The sequence below is a fragment of the Phyllostomus discolor genome, chromosome Y, assembly GCF_004126475.2.
Source record: "Phyllostomus discolor isolate MPI-MPIP mPhyDis1 chromosome Y, mPhyDis1.pri.v3, whole genome shotgun sequence".
NCBI classification, from domain to species: Eukaryota; Metazoa; Chordata; class Mammalia; order Chiroptera; family Phyllostomidae; genus Phyllostomus; species Phyllostomus discolor.
In genome coordinates, this window is record NC_050199.1 from 414,560 (window position 1) to 425,432 (window position 10,873).

Genomic DNA, 10,873 nt, shown 5'->3' on the forward strand with positions numbered 1-10,873 from the left:
GTTCGCAGCCCGAGCTCCATCCACTGAGCTACGCCAGCCGGGGCGTGTTACTATTTTTTTAAGGTGCAGATAAAGCGGTGCGTGACACTCTGCCTCCATGCTCTGTGCTGAAACGGTGTGGAATTTCATCGCCCCGGGGGAGGAGGACCAAGTGCCCCAGAATGTCCTGCAGTGGACACGATGGCAGTGGGATGAGCCGCCCCTGAGGACAGTGCACCTTCGGCGAGAGTGGCTCTCAGCGGCCCACGCTGGGCACAAGGAACGGAGGGAGTCTGTGAGTGCGGTGGGCACCAAGGGCCCCCCGACACAATCCCACAAGTGGAGGGGGGCTGCATTCGAATGCTCTCTGGCCAGTGTCCATCTTTCCCTTGACCAAACCGGACTACTGTCTTTTTGCCTCTATCACACACCTTTGGGGATGTCAGATTTCCTTTGCCGGGACCCTCGGAGCTCAGACACCACACCCAGGGGCGACCACACGCGCCCTCACTGTTACTGTTATGGTGCGTTCGCTGTTGCCTGTTAACAATCCCGCAGCCACCTGGGTGGAAGAAGTGCGTGTCCATCATTGCACCTTTTATCCAATCCCAGGGGCGGCCCTGCTGTGCTCTGTCCCGCCTCCCCTCATCCATCGCCCTTGCCCTTCAGGGAACCCCCGCCTTACGCCCCCTCTTCTGACTGCAGTGTGCACAAGAAGGCGCAAAACGGCCGTTTTCCGCAGCGTTTTCTCACCCCCTTCCCGTTTGGCTCCTGAACTCGTAAAAAATTCTGACAGTTGGGTGGTTTCTGGGGTTGCCAGGGTCAAAGAAGGGGAAGCTAAAAGGTACCCCGAAGGCAGCCCTGGCTGGCGTGGCTCCGTGGGCGCCGGTGTCGCTGTCCTGGCCAAGGACGGTCCCGTGACCTCACCACGCGGAGTAAGCACGAGCCCCTGTCCCCCCCGCGGGAGAGACCCTGGCCGGCGTGTCGGAGGGAGCTGCTGACCCCTAGTGGCCAACAGTTCCGTCCGCAGGCGCGCGCGCGGAGGAGGCGCTGTGCACAGCTGGTTGGTCCTTAGCCCCGCCCAGCAGAACCCGGGGGCGCGGGATGAGAGACCCTAAGGGACGCACGGATGCTCCGTGGCCAAAGGTCCCACCTGCTCTGGCCAGTGGCCCCGCTTGAGTTTCATCGTGTCTACGCCCCCCCCCCCAAAGTTAACATTTGAACCCTTAGTCTTCTCAATACAATGTTGTCTGGACACAGGGTCCTTGCAGACGGGATGAGGGCAGGGTCTGAGAGGAGGCCGTCCTGGGTCAGGGTGGCCCTGCGTCCAGTGACAGTGTCCTGAGAAGGGACAGAAGAGGAGACGCAGACCCGGAGGAAAAGCCACGTGGAGATGGAGGCAGAAATGGGAGGGACCAGCCACCAGCCCAGGAAACCTGGAGCCCCTGGAGCTGGAAGAGATGGGAGGGCCCCTCCCTGCAGCCTGTCGGGGGAGCGGGGCCCTGGGACCCCTGGGTGACCTCAGACGTCTGGTCCCCAGGACAGGGGGAGGGTCGTCATCTGTTACAGCCCTCCCCCCTCCTCTGGGACCCCCCTACACCATTCCACAGTGGCCGGCCGTATTCAGGATGTGGCCCCCAAAACCAGCAAGTATGAAATCCCCCCAGAAACTCCTGAAATGACCCGGCTCAGACATCAGCTCTGCCCATCGGGGACACCCAGGGCGAGTGACCGGCGGGTGGCCATGGACCCCCGAGGATGGGACCGCTGGGCCTGACGCAGCCATTGCCCTCAGAGCCCGCTGTCCAGGGAAGTAAGACAATACACCGACCCCTGTCCTTCCAGCAAAGAGAGAGTGTGGACAGGGTGAGAATTAGCATCTCGCATGCCTTGAGCATCTGAGCTGTCCCACGTTTGGGGTGAGGCATGCAGGGGGCGGGGGGCGGGGGGGCGGTGCCCAAATTTCCTCTGCGGCCAGGAAACCGGAGGCTGCATCCTGGCGGACGGCTCCGCGCCCCGGGGACACTGGATGACCGATTTCGCCAACATTGAGCTGTCCTCCTCATGAATCACCCCCGAACCATCTGGCTTCCACATAAGGTCTCCTGCGTGTGTAGGAGGGGCTCATATGGCAGCATTTGAGGGCGGCAGGGCGTGGGGAGGCACACAGTTTGACCCGCGTGGGGACACCGGGGCACAGAGGGGCTCCACCTACCTGCGGGCTCAGCCTGGGCTCTGCCCCCGGGGGGACCAGAGCGTCCCGCGGGGCGGGTCCTACGCGCGCCCGGTGGCTCTGGCTCCTCCCACTTGCTGTCGTCCGCGCACCGAACTTTTGGCCGCTAGGGGTCAGTAGCGCCCTCCCAGACGGCGGTGCGGAGCCCAACGCGGTGAAAGAACGTGGTGGCGTGCCCTGAAAGCCCCCACTCAGCCAAGCAGCCGCCCCTGCCTTTTCGATGGAAGGGACCCCCCCTCCCCCCCTCCTAGCGCACTCGGCAGTGACCAGGGGCCATCTCCCCTTTCCCGGTGAAGGGACAGAGGGTCAGAGTGGACCCCCCGCTTGCTGAGATCACCACGTCGCTCTTGGGGGGGGGCGCGGGTAAGACCTACCCTTTGAGCCCTGGCTGGTGTAGCTCAGTGGATGGAGCGCGGGCTGCGAACCAAAGCGTTGCAGGTTCGATTCCCAGTCAGGGCACATGCCTGGGTTGCAGGCCACGGCCCCCAGCAACCGCACATGGATGTTTCTCTCTCTCTCTCTCTCTCTCTCCCTCCCTTCCCTCTCTAAAAATAAATAAATAAAATCTTAAGAAAAAAAAGACTTAAGCAGAGTGGGGCCAAGACAAGCCACACCCCTCACTCCTCACCTGCCTCCCTGGTCTCCATCCCCCCGCTCCACTTCCTTCCCAGGTGCCTTGCCTGTGAGGCAGCGGCCTCGCTGCGGTTCACGGAGGCAGAAGACATAGAAATCCTCAGGTTTGCGAGCTGGGATTTCCACAGCCACGACCCCTGGTGCACTCAAGTGTGGCGGGGAAGGGTGGGTGTTTAAGGGGGTCTGCAGCAGCTCCTGCACACACCCCACACCCACTCCACCAAGACACCTGTGCCCCTCACCTTGCTCTGCCCGCCGCTCCCCCATCAGAGCTGTCCCCCCAAACCCGCCCCACCCTCCGTCATCAGCAGGGTGCCCCGACAAGCTGCAGCGCATGGGCCCCTGGTCTCTGCCCTGTGGGCACCCCAGTGCCCTGGTCCACGTTGTAGGGAGCAGCTCGAGGATAAAGGGCTGGGTGCAAACGGTCTCCTCTGGGCCTGGGGCGGGGGGGCACAGGCAATGGTGTCCTGTACAGCCAGAGTGGGGGGGGGGGGGTCATCCCTTCAGGAATGCACAGTGCCCCCTGAAGTCTGGCCTTCAGGTCCGTGACGAAGCCTGTTTGGTGCCAATACCCCTGCCCCTGGCAAAACGGTTTTTTTTTTTAAGACAGAAGTGGAGTCATGGTTGCTCTGAGGGGCAGGGCCTTGGGACAGGCGCCTCCCAGGCCACGCAGACGGCAAAGGAAAGAGGGAAGTCTTGGAAAGCAGGAATTCCCAGCTGGGTCCCAGCCAGCAGGGACTTCTCGCTTTCTTGGAAAAGAGCTTCTCCGTTTTGGGGAAGTGCCACTGGGAAGGCCTGAGGGTCATTTGCCTCTCCAGGCGGCTCGGAGGCTGTGGTTCCTGGCCAGTCCCATGGGTCCCCAACCTTTCCTCAGTGGCGCGGGGGTGGGGGATGTTTTCTGGACGGAATCATTCCGACCAAACCCCACAGAGTCGCTGTGAGGGGTGGAGGGAGAGGGGGGGAACTTCACCTTTGCAAGGAAGCCAGAACTCAAAGGCATAGTTAGGGATCTCCTATGGCTGACACCTCCCAAGTAATTTCCCTGGAATAGTGGACGAAAGGTTAATTTCTCCGTGATGGTGCGCAATCACTTCTGGGTTTTTTTTAAGATTTTATCTATTTTTTAGAGAGGAAAGGGAGGGAGAAAGAGAGAGAGAGAGAGAAACATCCATATGCGGTTGCTGGGGGCCGTGGCCTGCAACCCAGGCATGTGCCCTGGCTGGGAATTGAACCTGCAATGCTTTGGTTCGCAGCCGGCGCTCAATCCACTGAGCTATGCCAGCCAGGGATACACAATCACTTCTTATTCTATTGTTGCTTTTCAGCCGGTTTCCCTAAAACAACGCTCCCACAGGCCGGTTATTTCTCTGTATGCACCTCAGTCACACCCTGCCCTCTGCCGGATTCCTGGCTTTTATTCCCCCCTGCCCCCCCTGAAACACATTGTAGAGCTGGTTCTGCACCCTGCCGGGGAGGGCGCTCATTTCTTGCAACAGTTGCATCGTATACAGAGTATGCATGGCAACGCATTGTTCCTGTTCCACAGACTTGTGGGCTTCCAACTGTTGCTACTTTTTGCTTCTTTGTTTGCGTGCTTGTTTTGATAACACAGCGAGTAGCAGGCAAGGTCTCTAAGCACAGAGCTTCTCGGGGTAGCTCAGGGGCAGCTTGGGAGGGATTACCGTGCTGACCTGGCTGCCCAGTTTGCCCCTGGAGACGGTGCACCCCCTACAGACCGTCTGTCAGGGAATAAATGACGTGTCTGTCCATGGGAGTCCCGAGCTACCTTTATCAACTTTTCAGATGGTTGTTTTTACTCTCAGAACGTGCAGACCCTTGCATTCTGTGTGTGTGCAAGTGTGTGTATCTGTGTGTGTATACGAGGTCTGTTCAGCAGGTATGCAGCCGTGGACTGTGAAAAACAGAGACATTCACTGAAGAAGGTACAAGATATAAAAGAAACATTGTCCATGGGCCAAGGACACCTCAGCCCCCTTCAAAGGAGGCACCCGGGGACCTCACACAGCTCTCCCAACCGCCATCAGCGGCCCTGTCATATTTTCCTGAATCTCATTAATGGTCTGAAATCTCTTCCCTTTCAAAGGCGATTTTAGTTTTGGGAAAAGCCAGAAGTCACAGGGCATCAGATCTGGGCTGGAGGGGGTTTGATTCGCCTGGGTGATGGGATGTTTCGCTGAAAAACTCTGCAGGAGACGGGATGCGTGAGTTGGCTCATTGTCATGAGGAAGCTGCCAATCACCGATTGCCCATAGCTACGGCCTTCTGAGTCATCTGAATAGTTTCCATGAAGAAATGTTCAAGGTAAACCCCTGGCTGGCGTAGCTCAGTGGATTGAGCGCGGGCTGGGAACCAAAGTGTCGCAGGTTCGATTCCCAGCCAGGGTACATGCCTGGGTTGCAGGCCATAACCCCCAGCAACTGCACAATGATGTTTCTCTCTCTCTCTCTCTCTCTCTCTCTCTCTCTCTCCCTCCCTTCCCTCTCTAAAAATAAATAAATAAAATCTTAAAAAAAAAAAACACTCTGGCAACTACTGATCTTAAAAAAAAAAAAGAAACAAATGTTCAAGGTTAGTGCAACATGGGATGCAGATTCCTTGCTCTACTCGCTCCGTCATTTTGAATGTGACAACCACACAGGACACACTGTTCACTCAACAGCATCTACCGCCCCCACGGACCAGTACACTGAAGTCGTCATTGTTCAGGCATGTGCATTCAGTCCACTCTCCTTGGCCGCAGGGTTCCACGGATGTCATGCAAACCGTTCTCATTATATCGACAACGGCTGGGCTTTTTCTGGATGGATCCTATATGTAAAGTATCTGTATTTTCTCTCTGTGCATTTCAAGTGTGTCCTCCGGGCCGGGCAAAGCAGCTGCCTTTGCACACAGACGCACATGATCCGTCTCTGACAGGAGACTAGGGGCTCCTGGCGAACTCGGCGTGGTTCTCCAAGGCCAGTGTCTCAGCGATGACGTTTCTCAGCCACTTCTGGAGTGTCATTTCTCTCTGATCAGATGGGGAGACACTCGCGGCTGTCTCCAGGAGTCACGGCAGCACGGATCACACTCGGGGTGCTATGGACAGACAGAGAGATGTCACGCAGCACCCTGGAACACTTCCGACGGAGTTCAGAGAGGGCCCTTCCTCCAGGCAGCCTGCAGGCTTCCGCCAAGACCTGAGCTCTCTCCCCTGGGTCTTCGGTCTGCTAGTGCCCCCGGCAGGTTTTGTTTGGACTGGCCAGCCAGCAGGGCCCTGAGAGCCACGTCCCTAAAGTGTCTTCTTCTCCCTCACCTCACACCCACACTCCACGGGCTCTGTGTCTTGGGAGAAGTCTGACAAACGCGGACTTTGGGCCCACACTGTGGTTCTAGAACTCGGCCCACAGGGTGGGGTGGGGGATTCAGCAAGGATGAGCTTTGGTAGTTGGCTAGTTTATTTGTGTGTAGAATCGTCCATCAGATTTTCACGGTGTCCATCATCACTGGGATTACCAGCAGCATCGACACCACCATCACCATCATCACCACCATCACCATCATCATCATCATCACCACCATCATCATCTCCATCATCACCACCACCACCACCATCATCATCATCATCACTACCATCATCACTATCATCATCATGGCCACCATCATCACCACCATCATCATCAACACCACCATCATCACCATCACCACCATCATCATCTCCATCATCACCACCACCACCACCATCATCATCATCACTACCATCATCACTATCATCATCATGGCCACCATCATCACCACCATCATCACCATCACCACCATCACCACCATCAACATCATCATCATCACCACCACCACCATCACCATCATCATCATCACCACCATCATCATCTCCATCATCACCACCACCACCGCCATCATCATCATCATCACTACCATAATCACCATCATCATCGCCACCATCATCACCATCACCATCATCATCGCCACCATCACCACCACCATCATCACCATCACCACCATCACCACCATCATCACCAGATTGCGTCCCTCCCCCTACCCTCTTTGCTGGTTCCTACTTCTCCTCCAACCCAATACCCAGCTCTTGGTCACAATCCCATCCTGGCCATTCCGCCTGCCCCTGCCCGCTCACGGCAGCCTCCCCACATCCGGCTGCCCTTTGGCTCCTTGGTGTGAAGAGACAGCTGGCGACGGGGGCCCGCAGCAGCCACACCAACGCAGTCATCTGACGTGATGACGAGCCAGGCCGGAGCTGGCTCATCTCAAGCCACGGCCGCGGGCAGCGTGATCTGTGAGCTCAGCCTCTCTGGGCACACCTGCCCACTCACGAAAAGCCGCTCGTCCCAGCCTGGGGCTGCCCATGACCGCCCACTTCTCCTTTAACGCCGGGCGGAAGTCAGCACATCCTGTGTGGCGACATCCAGTCCTGTGCTTGCGTCCCCTCCGCCCCTGGGTGCTGTGCTCAGCCTCCCCGTGAGTGTGAGCTTCCAAGCTCCTTCTTTCCCGCTCCGGGAGGTGCCCACACCCGGGGCGCTGAGGAACGAGCCTGATGACGTGAACCGAACAACGGAACCGGCCCGAGTCCTGGAGTTCCCAGGCAGGGACACGTGTTCCTGAAGACAAGGAGATCCAGCGTGGTGTCCACTCTGAGCCCCCTTGTTAGTGTGTGAGCTTCTTGGGAATGTCCATGTCTCTGTCGATGCTCCAAAGCTTTGATGACATGGGCCCCACTGAAAATGAGGGATGCACCAGAGTGCCCACGCAAAGCAGGGCTAGCCGGGGGCGAGGGGTGGGTGTCGGTCACTCTTTGGAAGACAACCCTCCTTCCGTGGCCCCTGAAAAGGCGCATCTCTCCCAAGGACACGCAGCCCAATGCATGCATGCCATTGGCCCGCCTTTCCTCTCTTTGTGGTCATTACAGAGCTCCTAATGCCGACCTCCGTCTCTCAGACACCTCCGCGGTGCCCACAGCCACCCGCGTACGAAACAGAAATGAGGAAGAGCAGCGAGCAAGGGGCAGGTCATGGAATGAGCACGCAAGAAAACCCCTGAGGGTTGTTGAGCTCACATTTCCTGGGTGCCGCCAGTGTGAGCGACGCCGGGGCGCGGGCCGGAGGCTCAGAGGTGGGTGCGCCGGGAGACGGAGCGCGGCGTAAAAGACGGGTTCATGGAAGACAGCCCGGCGTCGTAGGGTAAGCCGGCGCCTCCTTCTGTGGGCGTTGAGGATGTTGTCATTGCCGTGCGTTTTTCTGTTTTCTGCATCTGCCGGTGGCGGGTCGTGCTCCAGGTCCACGGGGAGCTCAGGGTGGGACACGGGGGTTGTCGGACGAAGGGCGCCCCTCTAAGTATCACAGCCAGCGAGTCTGATCCACACGCAGGTGCTGCGTTTTAAGGTGTCCGTTCGCTGCAGGAATTTGGCAGCATGGACCGGCAGCTTCCCGATTTCCCGGGGGGTAGGCTGGGGGGGGGGGGGACTGGGACTGCCCCCAAAGGCTTGGAAAAATCTGGAAGCAGCAGCATGTAGGTCCTCCGTAGGGCAAACAGGGGTCTTCATGTGTCAGGAGATCGTTGGCTGGCGGCCACGTTATGTCAAGGTTTCGGCAGCCGACCTGAGTTGCTGGCCAGGCAGAGCTGGGCCTGTTGTTGTGGGGCGGGGGGGCAAGGGGTTCTGCGCTGCGTGTGACCCCAGGGCATCGTCCAGGCCGCAGGGAACTCGGACCACAAGCTCCTGTGGGCGTCCTGCTGACGGCAGCACTCGCCTCTGGGATCTGACTCGGGGTCAAGGGACAGGCCACGGGCAGAGGTGGAGGGCAGAGGCCGCTCCTGCCAGCTGACATCTCTCGAAAGCTGAAATCTGGGTCAGGGAGCAGGGCAACGGCAGGGTGACGGCCGAGAGGGCGGAACGTGGGTCTGGAGTCCACGACAGACGCCCAAAGACGGCCCGAGTTTCCGTTCACCTGAAATGCCCTAATGCGCCCGCGCGAGGCCACGGGGACCCAAGGCAGGCGCTTGCTAGGGGCTGGGGGGAGGGGGGCCGAGGGTGACGGGTCTCCTTTTGGGGGGCAAAGCAGCCCTGGAAGCAGACAGAGGCCACGGCGGCCCCCCTGGGCGGCCACCCCCCGTGTCTCTCAGCGGGGCACGTGGGAAGGGAACGGGGCTATGGGCCACGTGGATTTTGCCACGTGGTTTTACGACAATGCAGCAGCATGACAAGAAATCAGTGAGATGCCCCTGCACTGCAGGTTTTGGGGACGTGTGGGGTGGGGAGGGCAGGGTGCGCCTCCCCGAAGGGGCACGAGGGACAGACCAGGGATCATGAGACAGGTGCCGGGGGGGGGGGGGGGGGGGGGGCCCTGTCCCTGTCAGACCGGGTCTCCGAATCCCCCTGGAGCAGGAGGGTGGTCCACACTCTCTCCCCGCGCCCCCCCCCCAGGCCCGTGGCCTCCCTCCCCGCGTGTGTCAAAGTGAAACCCGGGGCCTAGATTTCTCGGGACGGTTTCCGTGTCTTGAGGTTTTCCTTCTAAGTGGCGTTTGGAGAACTTCACAGGGTTTCCCAACCGTGCGTGGTGACAGGGCGTTGGGCGTAGAAGCAGCGGATGGGGAACCTGAGGCTCGGGGGCGGCTCGGATCCGGGCGTCGCTTCCGTGGGTCCGGGGACTTCTTCCCTCCTGGGGGGCGGGGGGGGCATCGCCGTGGGGGCTTGGAGGTGGCGTCACCGCCCCTCCAGCACGCACGCACCCACCTGCTGGCACCTGCGGCTCCGACAGGGACAGACGAGACGAGACACACCGTCCACAGCCACGGAGACCGGACGCATCCCAGCCCGTGTCCCCTCTTCGCCCCTTTCTGTCCCCGCTGAGCACCCCTCAGCTGCGAGGGGCGGGGCCTTGCGCCAGGGGGTGAGTGCACCGGTGTGGGCAGCAGCCAGGGGGCGCTAGAGAGGGGGCTGCCACGGCCGTGGTGGTCACGAGGAGGCCGAGGAGGGACCCTCCCTTGCAGCCCCCCCGCCCCAGGGCAGAGAGCCCCCCCACTCCTGCGTACCTGCAGGGCAGCTGGGGTGGGCGGGGCCAGCCTCCAGGTGGAGGAAGCGGAGGGTGCTGCCCCGCCTCACCACGCGGGGACGTGCCTGGGAGACGCAGACGTGAAATTTGGGGCTGCCATCTCCCCCTTGGCAGAAAGGGAGGCTCCCCGTGCCGGGCTCGGGCAGGTGGGGGACGGGTGGGGCAGAGGCTGGGCCAGCGACGACCCCAGGTGCCCCCTGGCCAGAGTGGGGAGTGGGCGGGGCTGCTCTGGGCCACAGCCACGAGTCGGGGGTGAAAGGCCAGAGGGAGCAAAGCCTTTAGCATCTCGATGAGCCGGCAGATGCTTTGGGAGACCTGGAAGGTAGGGACGCAGGCTGGGGTCGGTGGGGAGACAGGGGACCTTTAAACCTTTAACCAAACGCGCAAAGTCCAAGCCTGGTGTTGCCGGGGAGTGCCAGAGAGATGGTTTTTGGTGCGGGGAAATGGGTGGCCTGGGCTGGGGGCACGGTGGCCCGGGCGGGGCGGGGTGAGACCCGTGTGCACGGGTGTCTGTGTTGTTGGAGAAGGACCGTGGGACCAGGGAAGTCCCCCCGGGTGACACAGACACTCAGGGTGGTCAGCCGGGAGGGGAACCCGGGCAGAACGGGGCTGACCGGCGTGCAGAGCAGCCTTCAGCCAGGTCGGTGGGTCTTGCAGGTGGACCACGGGGGGCCTTGAGGAGCCCTGGGGGAGCCCTGGGGTGGGGGGGAGCCCTGCAGCCAGACGCCGGGCTCGGGGGAAGGCAGGGCTGTGTGCTCAGCCGGGGCCTCGGCCGTGGGTGGGGTTGAGCACAGAGGGAGGAAGAGCTTCTGTGGACGCAAGAAGGAGCGACAAGGACAAGTGGGGACCAGGGGCCGCGGTGGTGGCCGGGGCCCCGGAGGGACACGCTGGGCAGGGCTGGACAGGAGGGGGATTGATCACAGAAATGCCTGCAAGGGAGGGCAGACNG